At 42.2% G+C, this 16429-nt stretch overlaps 1 protein-coding gene and 1 pseudogene across 3 annotated transcripts in view; both read right to left on the bottom strand.

The window, feature by feature from the left end:
* SAMD4A (sterile alpha motif domain containing 4A) overlaps positions 1-16429 on the bottom strand; it is a 216720-nt gene that overhangs the window by 127910 nt on the left and 72381 nt on the right. The window lies entirely within an intron of this gene.
* LOC140639988 (large ribosomal subunit protein uL23 pseudogene) lies at positions 377-1703 on the bottom strand (annotated as a pseudogene).

Genomic DNA, 16429 nt, shown 5'->3' with positions numbered 1-16429 from the left:
TACAGACCAGAAGAGAATTACACTTCACTATCTATAAAGCACTTCTAAATGCTACCCTTGTGTGGTATGATTACAAGCTTGACAGATGAAGAAACTGAGGCTCAGAAAAAAAAAAAAAAGTGATTAGCCTGGGGTCTAGAATCCTGGTGTTTGACTCAGAGTTGGTTGTGCCTCTTGCTTTTTCATGTTCCCACCATTCAGGAGATAAGGGCTTGCTGATCAAGTCCAAGAGGGAAAAGACCCTTCAGAGGACAAAGAAGAGATTATAAATAGTGTGTTATTAGTTGGCTTTACTTGGGCTTTCAATGTCTGCCCATAGAAATGCATATTTTATTTATTTATTTTATGGTGAAAAATTTTATATTTAGATTTATAGCCTGGGATCATCAGTTTAGATGATCCCAATTTTGTCGGCAACATCCAAAGCATCATATTCAGGAGCCAGTTGAACATATGCTTTCTTCTCTCCATCAGGCCTGATCAAGGTAGTGATCTTGGCCACATCAGTGTCATAGAGCTTCTTCACAGCCTGTTTGATCTTGTGCTTATTGGCCTTGACATCCACAATGAACACCAGTGTGTTGTTGTCTTCTATTTTCTTCATGGCTGACTCAGTAGTCAGGGGGAATTTGATGATGGCGTAGTGATCAAGCTTGTTTCTCCTGAGGGTACTCTTTCGAGGATATTTGGGCTGCCTTCAGAGATGCAGGGTCTTGGGTTGCCAGAATGTAGGTGACGTATGGATCTTCTTTTTTTTGTGACTGTGCACGCCTTTCAGCACCGCTTTCTTAGCTTTCAAAGCCTTTGCTTTGGCTTCGGCTTTGGGAGGGGCAGGGGCTTCCTTCTTCACCTTCGGTGCCATCTTCGTGAAAGGGCAGAAATGCATATTTTAATAGGCAAACAATTCTGTAGCTAAAAGGACTGGACATGTATGCTTGGATTTCAAGTTTAATATGAGCCATTCAAAGTCACTGGTGAAAAATGATGCATGTATCTCACCTTATAAAATGGTTCACTGTATAAATGTGGTTCAAAAGGTATGCTGTTAAAAGACATCATGAGATTCTAACTTAAAAAAAAAAAACTTTTGAAAAAAAAAAAACTCTTAAGTTGGGGTGCCCGGGTGGCTCAGTCAGGTAAGCCTTAGCCTTTGGCTAAGGTCATGATCCTGGGGTCCTGGGATTGAGCCCTGCATCGGGCTCCCTGCTTAGTGGGAGCCTGCTTCTACCTTGTCCTCTGCCTTTCTCTCTCTTTCTCAAATAAATAAATAAAATCCTTTTTTTAAAAAAAATCCTGTTAAATTTATGTTTTATCCAGTCATTCATTCCATCCAGAGCACACTGAGTGTCTAAGTTAGCCAAACTGGACAATGAATTGCAGTGAATGGCATATTCTCTCCATCATTGGCAGATCAAGATGTCCCCTCACTTTGCTGAGCTGCTGTCCTCCTGGGCAGTGCTGCTGCTGTCCTGGAGAATTACAGCCCCCCTGGGCTCCTGCTCCCACAAACTCTCTAGGAACACTCCTCAGCAGTAGAAGGAATTTTCTCCTGTTCTTTGCAAATAGAAGACACTTGTGGCAAAATTTGTGCTGGGGCAAATGTCCTAAGAGAGAAGTAGATGCCAGTGTGACGAGTGCCTGGGCATATGTCCACAGTCTATCACTTTCCAGAACAAGTTATCCAGTTTCTCAGAGGCCTCTTAGTTCCCTCCATTAATTACGAAAAAAATAAAAATAATATCTACATCCAATGTTCCTACAAGGATAAAAGGAGGTAAGGTGATTTGAAAACAATATGGCACCATCCAAAAAAGAGTTTAGGTATCATTGAATCCTGGCAAATTAGACTGGCCAAGACCCTGAGACCAGGGGAGAGAGACTAACAAAGAACTCTATAGTAGGCCTGGCTCACTTCTCTACTTCCTCTTCCCAGCCCCAACCACACCCCCAGTGATGACACTCGGCCACCTAAACTGTCCCAATGTGTAACAACATATTCTGACATTCCCAAAAGCTTGTTTGACATCCTACTCTGGGTGGGTAGCTGTCTGGCTCTCCTATAGTCAACGCCCCACCAAAAGTCTCTTCCTCATCTAGCCATTTGTGATGACCTATCCAGGCCATTTGTGATATTTCCATAGTGGTATCCAGTTGACCGCCAAGTGGGGTTGATTCCCTTAGCATTCCCCCTAAGCCACACTACCCTTTTTTCATTGTAATGTCCTTACTTTTCACTCTTGGTTTCCACTCTCACATCTTCTAAGATTACACTCATTAGAAGAGTAGTCAGATTGAGGAATTAGGTACACCCCCTGGCTGGTTACGTTTTACACTCTGTGCAGGAGGCAGAGAACGAACAAAGTTGGGGCCAGACCGGCTTAGAAGAGGATGACACTGGGCAAGTCACTTGGCTTCTTTGAGGCCCCATTTATGCACCTGTTAATTATGGCTGTCTTGTTCACAGGCTGCTTGTGAGGGCCTGATGTTATAAGTGAGGAATCAGGCAAGGAAATAAATGAAACTGGGGAACTAAGCATCCAAGTGTCATACAAGGTGCTGAGGTTGTCTCAAGCATAGTCCCAGATAGTGACGCAGCACAGGTAGTTTCCAAAGGAAATTTTCAGAGTCCAAAGTCAGCCAGCACTCTGACAGTTGGGCTCTGTGACTATGTCTGTCTGTCTGTTTGTTTTCAGGTACTATATTCTATCTCATGACCACTAGCTTCCATCCACCCATCTTTCCCTAAAGCACCAAGTAGAACATCCCCAGGAAATATCTGCTGAAAAATGAGAACAGGGAGAGAGATTCGTCAGTTGATTATTCGTGGTCCAGATAAAGGAAGGGCCATAAAAGAACCAAATGCCACCACCAAAAACTCCTCCGCACAAAAAATTTTGTTAATAGTCCTGATAAGAATGGATACCACCAGGGAGGATGGCAGATTTCTCAGGAACTGTGAGACTGAGTTCCTGACCATGATGCATCTCAAATGCCTCACAGGCCCATTGAGACACTGATCCCTCAACCTCAAGCAGCCCAGCACAGCCCAAAGTAGCTGGGTGACTCTAGTGTGCTAAACAAATGTTAGTATCCTCCACGTTCCTGGTCATGTAAGGGACCCCAAAACAGCTATAGCAATGTGGAATTGCAATCCTAAATATCCCCTTTATAATACAAAGAGCCAGAGATAAATTGGATGCTTAGTTCCCCAGTTTCATTTATTTCCTTGCCTGATTCCTCACTTATAACATCAGGCCCTCACAAGCAGCCTGTGAACAAGACAGCCATAATTAACAGGTGCATAAATGGGGCCTCAAAGAAGCCAAGTGACTTGCCTAGTGTCATCCTCTTCTAAGCCGGTCTGGCCCCAACTTTGTTCGTTCTCTGCCTCCTGCACAGAGTGTAAAACGTAGTCAGCCAGGGGGTGTACCTAATTCCTCAATCTGACTACTCTTCTAATGAGTGTAATCTTAGAAGATGTGAGAGTGGAAACCAAGAGTGAAAAGTAAGGACATTACAATGAAAAAAGGGTAGTGTGGCTTAGGGGGAATGTTAAGGGAATCAACCTCACTTGGAGGTCAACTGGATACCACTATGGAAATATCACAAATGGCCTGGATAGGTCATCACAAATGGCTAGATGAGGAAGAGACTTTTGGTGGGGCGTTGACTATAGGAGAGCCAGACGGCTACCCACCCAGAGTAGGATGTCAAACAAACTTTTGGGAATGTCAGAATGGAAGCTACCTAGATGGAATTTGGCAGTCATTTGCCTTGAGAAGGAGGCTGAAACACAGGCTGGTGGAGGCCTTGCAGGAGATTACAGCCCAGATCTGTAATGTGAGGGTATCACTGAGCTTCCATGGGGAGGTCTGGGAGCTCTGTGGCCCCAGGCTAACATTTATAATTCATTGGAGAGCTAAATAATTACACCTTCCCTTTAAGCTCCTCTTATATCTACTTCATGTGATTCAGTTGAAGAATATTCTTGACCTCAAGGTCCTGGAACCTAAAGTTGAACTGGCTGTCAAAGGAATCTCCACTCTGCTGGGATGAGTGGGATCTCCCTACTGTGCAATCTTTAGACCATCCAGATCTACAGAATTACAAAGTAGAACCCAAAGAGGACATTCTTACCTCCAAGAGATAGGCAGAAAGGAGCCTGGCTCTGCACTGGCTGATTTCAACAATCCTCATACAAAGTTTCCTGAAATTGTCACTTACTTTGCAAGACTGACTGTCCTCCTGGTGCAACTGGACCCCCAAGGTGGCCAGACAGTGCCTATGCCCTAGCAGAGGACCCAGCACAACTTTGACGGCAAGGTTGCAACACTCTCAGCAAAAAAACCTTGACTCCAAAGCTAGAAATAGTGCTTCCAGCTGACCTCTCTCCCCTTCCCCTCCCCAAACCTGGCATCTCCCTGAACCCTTGACTGGCAGTGAACGAGCAAGACCAGCAACCCAATCACACAGTTCATTCTAGCTGCTTTGGAAAGTGAGAGAGGAGTCAAGGAGGAAAGCTGTATTTACACGGACAGGAGTGCAAGACGCAGCGAGGAAAAGTCTTTCTACAAAAACATCATGAGAGGGTGACTTACCGAAGCAAAATTGTAGCTAATTATCAGTTTCAGTTTCTCATTATACTACAGATAGGTGGTGGGTGGACTAATCTGTTTCAGAGGCCAATGTACCTGCACTATTTTATAGAAAAATATTTTAATGGCCCATATGTGTCACTGTAAGTTTAGTGAGGAACCTGAAAACTGGTCGTACTACAGGTATTAGTTGTGTATATAGAGTATGTGGCACATACTATGTGGGCATTCCTATAAAAGGCACCCTAAATACTCATCAATCTGTCATTGACTTCCACTGGAAAACAGATGTTAAGTTTCTTCAGGGAATGGAGAAATGGCAAAAAAAAAAAAAAAAAAAAAAAAAAAAATTCACATTAAAAAACCCTAACCCTTGACCGGTAGGCTTGGCAAAATGGGAGAAGGCACATAAAAAGCTACCCCCAGAATCAGCTTCACTATAATCCTTGCTACTTATTTTAGAGGAGATCTGTGCAAGTAGCTCAGCATCTCCTAGTCTCTTAGCAGAGAAGTTCGTGCTTGATTCATCATGAGTTGGGGGGTTGCTTCTCCAGAAGGAAAAGCCAGGAAGGGGTGACCTAGGGAAGACCCACTGGAAAGGATCCACCACAACCAAGAACAGAAGCTTCTCCAAACAAGCATCCTGGGAAGAAAAGCCTTTGACAATTTCCAACTCAACACAAAATAGCCAACCCAAAATGCGATCAATGAAAAACAGTCTTGAGAGAGTGCTGTGATATGAAAATCTACTGAAACAATGAAGGGTAAAAACAGAAACCAAAGATTATTGGAGAGCTGAATTCTATACGAAGGGAAGTTACAGATAAGAATCTAACCCTTAAGAATCTATAATCCTGCCCATATGATTTTTATTCATTTTTCCATGTCCACCACAAAACTAGCACCCTCAATAATATAAATGATAAATATTTGTTGATCATTTATATTATATGCCAAGCACTCTAAGCACTTTACATATCTCAACTCCTTTCCTTATCAAAACAAACCTATGTGGCAAATTCTATAATAATTATCCTCATTTTACAGAAGATAACATTAAAGTACAAAGAGGTCAGGGGCACCTGGGTGGCTCAATCAATTGGGTGGCCGGCTCTTGATTTCAGCTCAAGTCATAATCTTGGGGTCCTGGGATCGAGCCCATGTCAGGGCCCATGCTCAGCGGGGAGTTTGCTTGAGGATTTTTTCTCTCCCTCTCCATTTGCTCCTCTCTGTTCACATGCACTTGCATGTACTCTCTCAAACAAATAAATAAATCTTAAAAAGAAAAGGCACAAATAGGTCAAATAAATTGCCTAATGTCACACACCTAGTAGACAATGCCTGGACTCACACCTGGCCATTGACTCCAGAGTCTCTGCTCCTTTTGTTTTTTTTTTTTAATTAGTCTTGTTTACTGTTGTTTTTGTTTTTTTTTTTTAAGATTTTATTTATTTATTCATGAGAAACACGGAGATAGAGGCAGAGACAGGCAGAGGGAGAAGCAGGCTCCCTGCAAGGAGCCTGATGTGGGACTCGATTCCGGAACTGCAGGATCACGCCCTGAGCTGAAGGCAGACACTCAACCGCTGAGCCACCCAGGTGTCCCCAGAGCCTCTGCTTTTAACCATTATACTTTACTGTCTTTCAATGAAGAGGAACATCCAAAGGAAAGAGAGAAAACAGAGCCAGTGAAATAAAATGGGTTATGTCATACGCTTGCTGGAATACACTCAGTGAATCAATTCCCATTGCTTTGATTCTACATTTTCCAAGGAAAGTGAACACCATGATGGTCACCACAGCATCCGCCCTCCCCCTCCCCTACTGTGGGGAGGACATGGGATTCAGGCAGACCAATCTATTGGTGTAGTCCCTGAAAAAGCGTATCTTCTATTTGCAAAACAATGAACTACATTTTTACGTATGGATTAGCCTCCTGTGAACTCAGAAAATACAAGTCTGTCCTGACCATCCACAAGGTAACTGATGAAATCACGTGAAAGATCTATAAAGCTGAAGATCAGAGCCTAGTCTACAACGAAAACAAGCCAAAAGAGCAGTGTCCCTCGAAGTCCAAACTGAAATAGTCATCTAGTGTAATTTGCTTCTCTAAGAAAGAATAAAAACAAACATCATTTACTGAGCACAAACTATGTATGTGCCAGACACTGATGGGCTGCTCTCTGTGCTGTGTTCTTCGTGCATTCTTCTGTATTCTCCCTGGAGAGAGGGGCCGGGGCTTACCAACCCCAGAGTGAAGGCTGTGGTTCCCATGTATCACAGACCATCGCTGCTTCTGGGACAAAATTTATGCTGGCCTGTGGCTAAGTAGGACCAATCTGGACAATAGGGGTTTTTCCAGAAGCTACAGAGGGCTGTCCTTTATTCTGAGATTATATTCTTCCTATGTGTTAGAATAACTTTTCTTTTTTGAAAAGATTGTAACATTATATGACAATTTTGCTCTTGCTGTTTCTAACATCCTGACTTCTCAAGATAAACGCTAACAACCCTATGTTAAGCCTCTTCAATTGAAAAAAAAAAATTGTTAGATCACAAAATTCCAAAACGTGGGGTCACCGGCCCAGGGGGCTGAGAGCCTAGACTTTGTCCAACCTCAACCACAGGGGGATTTCAGAAACAAAGAGACAATACCAGTGGCTGAAAAGTACCCTATGTTGCCAATGTCTTCCTTGCTAAGCTCCTATCTGACCTCTAGTTACTCCCTTAGTCCTCAATGGCTGCTACCAGTAGGAATTCCCTATCCTTCCTGGCCAAGCTGACATGCTGGGCAGAGTTCAGGACACAGCTTTAAATGTGGTTTCCTGATTAACAGAGAGACTCCAGGCAGGCAGGAAAGAGTTCAAGCTCGAATATTATATGTCATAGTCATCTACCGGTTCTTAGGAATGAATCCATCAACAGAAATGACCTGGAGCAAAATACCATTCCTGAGAAAATCCCTAACAACTCAGGGAGGGACTCCTGTTGCTGCACTCCACCTTTTGAGTCTTCTTTTCATGAGAAAGTGACACATTAAAAACTCAGTTCCCCCAAAATACATTTACACAGGAAGATACTTGAGAAGGCTGATGGTGATGGAGAGAAATGAGTGCTAAAAGGAACCACGCACCACATCTATATGGCTTTCTGGCTAAAGGGGATAAGAGAGAACCCTCAAACAGGAGACGAGGTCTTTGACTTGGCTCTGCCATTAAATTGCCCTTGAACCTTAGGAGAAATCATTCTCTGGCCTTCTCCTTCCTCAGTCACAAAAAGAAGATGTCTGGTCACTCTCACTCCTAACATTTCTCTGGTTCTACTCACTGTCTGGAGGAGAGAGCAAGGTACCTTCATGTATCAAGAAAGACACGGAGAAATAATATGGAAAGGAAACGTGGAGCATTTCCAGGGGCACCTCCGGGGCAGGGGGTCTCTCCAGAGTGAGCTTCCAGCCAGAGAAGAGAAACAAAGTGGGCCTACATTGCTGAGAGCAAGAAAGAGAAGGTAAGAAAAAGAGCAGGAAGAAAAGAGGAGGGGAAGAATCAGAGAAAAGGCAGGACCTAAAATAAGTGTGATCCTATGAGCAGAGAGAGCTAAAAACAGAAATAGTGAAGAAGAGCAGAGAAAGAAGGGGAAGGAAGAACCAGACCTCTGCCTCTCATTTTGAATAGAAATAGAATTTCCTGGCTCTTTCACCATCCACTCACCAAAAACGTCACCAGATGTGAGGTCCCATGGCATCCTGCCAAATTAAATAGAGAAAAGCCTCACTCTTCCAGAGAGCAATATAGCACCATTTTCCGTAATACAGCAAACACAGAGGCAGCCCATCTGTACGCAGCTACGACAGAAAGGAAAAAAAAAAAAAAAAAAAAAAAAAAAAAAACATAAACTCCACAAAAGGTCCATAACCTTTAAATAAAAAAAAAAAAAAAAGATTCTGGGCTAAGGCATCCAGAAATAGAACATTTTGATTACAAAATAAAAACTAGGTCAATAAGATAATGGACGTGATTTAAATGAAAATCACAGTATTTGTAATGCGCTAAAAATGGTATCAATATTACTGCAGAGAAGGAATATAATTAAATGTATTTTTAAACAGCAGCTCCCCGCCCCAGCACTACAAATCCCAGCCCCGCCACCACTACTCCTCCACCTCATCGGAGAGGAATGTACTGGCGTGCCACAAGTTGGTCTGAAGAATGCAGAGTTTCCGTACTACTTTAGAAGATCCCCAATGACACTGGTTAGCTACATTCTTTCACTTTTAGATCACTGTTATTCATTTATAAAGCAAAGAAATGGAAAGGTTCGAGATCTGACCACTTAGTTCTTTTATGATTTCTACTATATGGCCAGGAAATATGCAGATGGAGGTATAAGCGCCACAGTTCTCTCTGGCCGACTGACACAAGAATTCCAGACCATCACACGAGGTGCAGAGAGATCCTAAGAGGGTTGAGCACAGGCAAGGAATTAAGATAAAGGGTGGAAGTGCAAATTTCTGGTTTTCTTTCTACGAGATGTGGTGTGACCTTATGGATGAACTCTAGCTCTTGAGTTTAATTTATCTTCTAAACCCTCACAGGGGGAAGGGAAGCAAAGAGGCACAAGATGAATTAGCTATAAGGAATAATGTTCTGGATGGTGGCTATGATGACTCTAGTGGGCAGGCAAGGGCTGCTGTGGCACTGGGACATCCCTGGATGTCTATATAAAAGCCTCGGCCTGGGACTCTGTTTATGAGGAGCTATCCATGGCCCTTCCACACTTGGGATGCCTTCAGGGGTCAAATAGAGATGAAGCAGGATTACTCTATGATGAATATATTACCACTTTAGAATATATATGTACACACACAGGCACATACACAGAGCATTCCTTTTTTTTTTTTTAAGATTTTATTTATTTATTAATGAGAGACACAGAGAGAAAGACACACACAGACACAGGCAGAGAGAGAGAAGCAGGCTCCACACAGGGAGCCCCCGACATGGGACCTGATCCCGGGTCTCCAGGATTATGCCCTGGGCCGAAGGCAGGCACCAAACCGCTGAGCCATCCAGGTATCCCCAGAGCATTCCTTATGGAAGGAGATAGCATCAATATTTAGATTGTGGAAATCTCAGAATAAGATACCTGCATGACCACATATCATCTTCAGCATTCAGAAGAGACTGTTTTCAAAATCTCTTTGAGAGTAGCATATATTTACTAAGAATTTTTTTTTAAGATTTTATTTATTTATTTGAGACAGAGAGAGAAGAAGAAAGAGCACAAGCGGGTAGGGTGGCGAGAGGGAGAGGGAGAAGCAGATTCCCCACCGAGCAGGGAGCCTGACACATGGCTTGATCTCAGGTCCCTGGGATCATGACCCGAGCCAAAGGCACACAATTAACTGACTGAGCCACCCAGGCACCCCATTAATTAGCTTTTTAAAAGAATTAACTCTTCAATATATTTAAATTCCAACACACTGACCATTAGGGCCAAGGCACTCAATCATCCTTAGACAGCACAAGTTCATTTCCCATGAAGATCTGTTAAGTAACAGCGGAACTTGTCCAACAGAGAAGTAGGGAACTTAGTAATTTTACATTACGACTCCCGTAGTGCTGAACTCCCTAAGGGCAACTAAGTGTGTCCATAAAATATCATTAAGTTAGTGCCCACTTCACCCTCTCTTTACTTTGAGCATCATAACAAAAGGTATTTCAACAGGCAGCAAGTGTACAGACACCCTAACCATGAGTCCTCTCCGTTAAGTGACTTAAGGAGCTCCAAACCCCTGGTATTCCAAGTGAAGTGAAATAAGTCACTATAATAGGCCTTGAGGAATTCTAAACCAACAGAAAGGCCAAAAAGTTAAGGATCATCTGAGCTCATCCTCTCACTCTCAGCACTGTTCTTATTTATAGTTCCTTCCTACCATCAGGGCCTCTAGACCATGAAACAAAAATAGTGAAGCAAATGCATGGCGAGGGTCACTGCAGACTGGGCAAAATTTCTGCACATATCCACCAAGTGTGGAACTCGGTTTTCTGTAGAAACACACTCAAGTCAACCTCGTCTTTAACTCTGACCTTCCATGACCTCGGTTTGGAGATCCTGAGAGGGATGAAAGAAATAAACTCAAAGGTCAAGCAAGTAAAAAACACTGAAAGAATGCTCAGTGCAAGCATATGATACGGGGCATGCCTCTGTCCTAGAAGTACGGTGCAGGGGGGAAAGAAATGGATTATTTATAGGGGAAGGGAAATAAGACGACAACATCAGCTCTTGACAAAGTAGATGAAAGCTTATGTTCAGAAAAGCCTGGGGGGAGGATGAAGCACTGTAGTCACTTGTACTGTCACAGGGTGAACGTGGTCTAGAGTCACTTTGGCAGATTTTGGCTTCTAGCAGGAGGAACCAGCTGGGGGCTGAGGAAACTGGTGTTTTTGGAGAAAGAGAAACAGCTGCTTGAGCACGAGTGTCGGAAGGAAGTCCTCTTCCCTACTGCCAACCCACAAGACATAAGTGTAATCCAGTCACAGGAGCTACTATAACAAGACAAAGGGGGACGAGACTGAGTCATTGCCAATGAGTGCCCCCAGACCTCTGACAAGGGGACCGCGCCAACAAATGCATGAAGGGAACAACCACTAGCCAGTAACATGGGGATCCCTGCCTCCAAACCAGACTCATGGAAGGAAATCTAATTTTATCTGTTCAAGCAACTATTAATTACTTCTACAGGTTCAGAAACATGATGGACTGGTCAATCAGTACACAATGTAAAGATTTATCTCTAAACAATATGTAAGCCCTCTATTCCAGGTCTTCGATCTGATAAAAGTTGGGAATCTGACTGACTTAATTTACTTGCATTCATTTCTTTTGTGTCAACTTTGTCAGGTGAGAAGCAGTGAACTACAAAGGAGGAGGTAAGTAGTAAGTGGAACGATAGGACACTTCTCTTAGCAATAATCATTCCCTAAGTAAGAGTTTTCAATTACCCCTTCCACTGCCCTACTGGTACATTATAAGTCAGTAACTATAATAGAAAATCCTGCTTTTTTTTTTTTTTTCAATAGCAAACATTCTAACGGTTAAAAGCCTAAATAGACTGGAGACCAGAATAAACTAGAATACCGAATATTTCAACACTTGGACATTTTAATGGGAAAAAATATGAAGTACACATTTCCATGTAAATGGAAATCCTACATTTATAAAAGCAGGCAAGATGATTATGTGTGACAAATACTTATAGGCAAATGAGAAAAACTAGAAAAAAGTTCCCTCTTCTAAAATAAACTACTCTTTTTTCAGCATACAATTCTCCTAAATTCTGACATTTATGCTTGCTTGAAAAAACAATTTAAGTCAACACTTCCCACTCTGTTATTCAACCCTGAGGCATAAAATTTTGATTAAATAGCCTAAAAATGCTTTCGTGCACAAGGAGCAGGCAACAGCTGACTTATACCATGACAAAGTCATGCTGTAGCTTGACTTCTACCCAGGTGCTCTGTTGGAACCCTCCTAAATCCATCTTTGACTCTTGCTTTCCCTACCTTCTCCCTTCTTTAAGAAAGTACCAAAGCCTCCCAGTGTGGGCGTTCTCCCAGTGATTGCCACTGCACTACACCAGGCTCTTCAAAAAACACCTTTTTTGTTTCAACAGCACCATAACCAGAATGGCATGCTCCTCCCCTGGGTCAGCACCTCCATTCTAAAACAGGATCCTGTTAACTTCCCATTTCCTAAAATCTCTGTCCCACTCTTATACTGTCACTCAGCTTCTTTCTCTTCTGGCTCCTTCCTTCCTCCAAAGACCTTAATAAATCATAACTCATCAAATCATGAGACAACTCCAAGATCACATGTTCAACTGCTTCCCTGACAGCCCCACGAGGGTGTCTAATAGGCATCTCTAGCTTACTATGTCCCAAATTGAATTCCTGATTTTGGTTTTAAATTTGGTACTTATTCAGAGTTCTCCATCACAACAAATGACATCACTCAACTGCTTAGGGCAAAAGCTGAGAATTGTCCCAGACTCACTCTCTCTCTCTCTCTCTCTCACACACACACACACACACACACACATTACACATCTCATCCAACAATAAATTCTTATTACTACTTTGAAAATATATCTCTGGGGGGAGCACCTGGGTGGCTCAGTGGTTGAGCGTCTGTCTGCCTTTGGCTCAGGTCATGATCCCGGGGTTCTGGGATTGAGTCCTACATCAGGCTCCTCGCAGGGAGCCTGCTTCTCCCTCTGCCTATGTCTCTGCCTCTCTCTCTGTGTCTCTCATGAATAAATAAAGAAATTATTAAAAAAAGAAAACATATCTCTGGATATGTCTTCCAGACACTTGTCTCCATATCCACTATGGCTATGCTAGTTTAAGCCATCGGCATCCCTTACCTGGAATACCGTATAGTAACCTAACTGAGCTCCTGGCTTCCACTCCTACTCTTTTACTAAAGTCTGTTCTCTGGGGCGCCTGGGTGGCTCAGTCAGTTAAGTGTCTACCTTGGCTCAGGTCAAGATCCTGGCGTCCTGGGATTGAGTCCTGCATTGGGCTTCCTGATCAGTGGAAAGCTTGCTTCATCATCTCCCTTTGCCTGCCCCTCCCCCTGCTTGTGCTGACTCTCTCTGTCAAATAAATAAATAAAATCTTCAAAAAAAAAAAAAAAAGTCTATTCTCTATACCCATTCAGAGTGGTCATTTACAAAGTCCTATAAAACTCATTCTCCTTCTCAAACTTTCCAAAGGCCTCCCATCATACTTAGAATAGAGTCCAAAGTATAAGGATTATATGGTCCCTGGTAGCCCTGTAACCTACAAGGATACCTCTCCAACATTATTTCTGACCACACTTTGTCTTGCTCTCCCAACTCCACTCATACTGACTTTCCTACTGTTTTTTAAAACACATAATTCTGAATATTATCTGTGCGCATGGATTACATATTATCTCTATGCAAATGTTAAATCTATTTATCCACCTACACCTGCTCCTCTGATATAGCCTCAAGATCCATGCTCTGTCTATAAGGGAGGCATCTCAAGCTAGACGTTCCTATGCCAACACAAATTAGACACTGCAAAAAGAAACTGTTTTCCTATCACCAGGCTGGAAACCTTAAAGCAGCTGCCAACCTCCACTGTACTGCCACCCACAATCGGTCAGGTGCCAAACTCAGCCATGTCCCCTATCACAGGCACCTCACTTTGTCCCTTTCTTCTTACTCTCTTTATTCAGAGTCTTATATCGGTCCTGGTCATCTCATGTCCAGAATCCTATGCCTCCCCTCGTCTATTAGCTTCCTCATATTGCCATACAAGTGTCCTTCCAGAGGGCTGACAAGGGCTTCTTCTTACACCCAAGTTCAAGTCTACACATGTCAGCTTCCATCCCTGCCTCCCAACTACTTCCTTCTACTGTTTTCATGCTATCTAATAAGGACAGTCACCAGTCACACATGGCTCTTTACGTTACAATTCACTACAATTTAATACAACTAAAAATTCAGTTCCTCAGCTGCACTGGCCACATTTCAAGTGCTCAACTGGCACGTGTAACTGGTGGGGACCCTGCTGTACATTTCCATCATCATAGAAAGTTCTACTGGGCAGTGCTGGAACCTATCTCCTCTGGAAAATTTACTCAACTCCCAAAATAAACTCTGCTGTGAGAATAAATCCCAAAACCAATGAGCCCTTTCAACGTATTTTTACCAAAACTTCATGCTTCGACATTACCCTTCACCCAGCATACATGCAGGACTTTCCTTGCACAAAACCTCTTTTCTGTGTAAATATCTGCATATTACTATTCAATATTTTTTTTTCAGTGCTTGATCAGCTCTTATGCCTTCACTATCTGCTAAATAGGGTTGACTATTTTAGACTGAATGTTCTTGTGGGCAAAGCCAATATTTAATGATGCCAAGCATAGAAAGCTCTTCAAAAAGTATGTTTTAATAAGGGTGATAGCATAGTAGGAAAATACCTATGCTTTGGAATCACCCTGCTCTGAGTTCCTGTCCTGACTCTTGCTAGCCACTTGGATCTCAAATTACTTAATCCTTCATTCTCAGTTTAAGCATCTGTAAAATAGAGAACATGGTAATTCTCTTCCTCGTGGGGTTGCTGTAATAATTACATGGGATCAGACCCATAAATCTCATAGCAATAGTTGATGTGTGATGATCACTCATTAATGTTAGCTGATGAGATCAATGATTTTAGCTAGTTGTACCCAAAATAAATTTAAATAATACTGGAGGGGGTTAAAGCATGATGAAGAAGAAATCTCAAATGCAACCACTCATCTTACAGAGTCAAGTGAATGTCTTCAGATACAATGTGATGGATATTACTTAAATATCAAATGGTGGAAAATATGCATCAAAGTAACATAAATTTGAGCATTTCTATTCTGCTTCTTGTATAAAAGCTGCATAGAGTTTCCAGTTCTTCGGAAAATTTGTTTCAGGAACAGTGGAACCTTGCTTGGCAAGTTGAACAACTTTCCATTAGTTAAATGCAAGAAGGATTATTTCATTTTAAAAGTGAAATGTGGAAAGTGGTTAAATGGGCAGGCTATAACTAATCATACTAGTCTTTAAAAATCTGAAAAACAAAACAACAGAGAGAAGACTTATAATTCAAAGCACATGTGAACATCATTTTGTATTGATAGCTTCAAAGTCCATCATGCCAGTGAACAACTAAAATGAATACATATACATATTCCACACATTTGGAACATGAGATATTTTCCTGCCTGCAGTAGCTGAAATTCAGAGGTGGCCATGTATACTCCATAGCCAAAGCCAATATACTAATTCTGCTAAACCTGTCATCCATTCTTCTCTTGCTATGGCTTCTGAAGGTACTAAACCAGTGTGTTTCTCAAAGCTTGCACCTCAGATCAATAGCAACAACATCACCTGGGAACTTGCAATTTCTTGGGCCTCACCCTGGACATAATGCATCAGAAAAACTCAAGGGTGAGACCCAGACATGCATGTCTGAAGAAGCCAGGTGTTTCTAGTGCCAGAGCCTGGGAAGCACACCTGGGTTGCACCTGCACCCTCTCTTGGGGGCAGCTCTAGCAGAGAAGCCATTAGGCCTTTTCTTGGGCAGATAGTATTGAAAATAGATTCATCTGCTCTCATTTGTTTGGACACATGATATGGATTCAGCTTCCCTCCCATAAGGTATGATCCCTGATGGGAAAATTAATGGAATCATTAGCAATGCTGAGCAGAGCCCAGGAAAGGAGGACCTCCCAAGACTCTAAGGCACCAACAAGCCTCCATAACACCACACATTTTGTCTATCACATAGAATGGAGTCAAAATTATATGGCCCCAGATCAAACGGTTTTGTAGAAGAGTTCCTTCTCGTTGACCTTCAACGAGACATAAAAGAAAAATACAGTGGATGGAGTACTGCGGTTAATTTCCCCTAACACCTGTTTATTTTTAAAGTACTTTGGGGAAAAAAGGGGTCACATAATTATGTAATAAAATCCTACCAACTATATGAAAAAACAAACAGAAAGGAAGACACTAGATGCCCTCTTCAGAGGTTTTTGAGAACCTAACACTTCCTAACAGTCTAAACTCATTTGAAGGGGAAATGGAGAAATATGCTTGACCTCAAATTTTCATCATACGAAAGTACTTTTAAGCAAGAATCGCCTTCAATGACTTTTGTTGTCATTTTTAAAAAGGATCTAAGACAAAACAGAAGCTTATTTTAATACTTTGATGCCTCCATAATGTTGACAGTTATATTTTCACAATTCAAATGTGTTCT

This window comes from Canis lupus, chromosome 9, assembly GCF_048164855.1.
Source record: "Canis lupus baileyi chromosome 9, mCanLup2.hap1, whole genome shotgun sequence".
NCBI lineage: Eukaryota > Metazoa > Chordata > Mammalia > Carnivora > Canidae > Canis > Canis lupus.
This window is presented reverse-complemented; position numbering and strand designations above follow the sequence as displayed.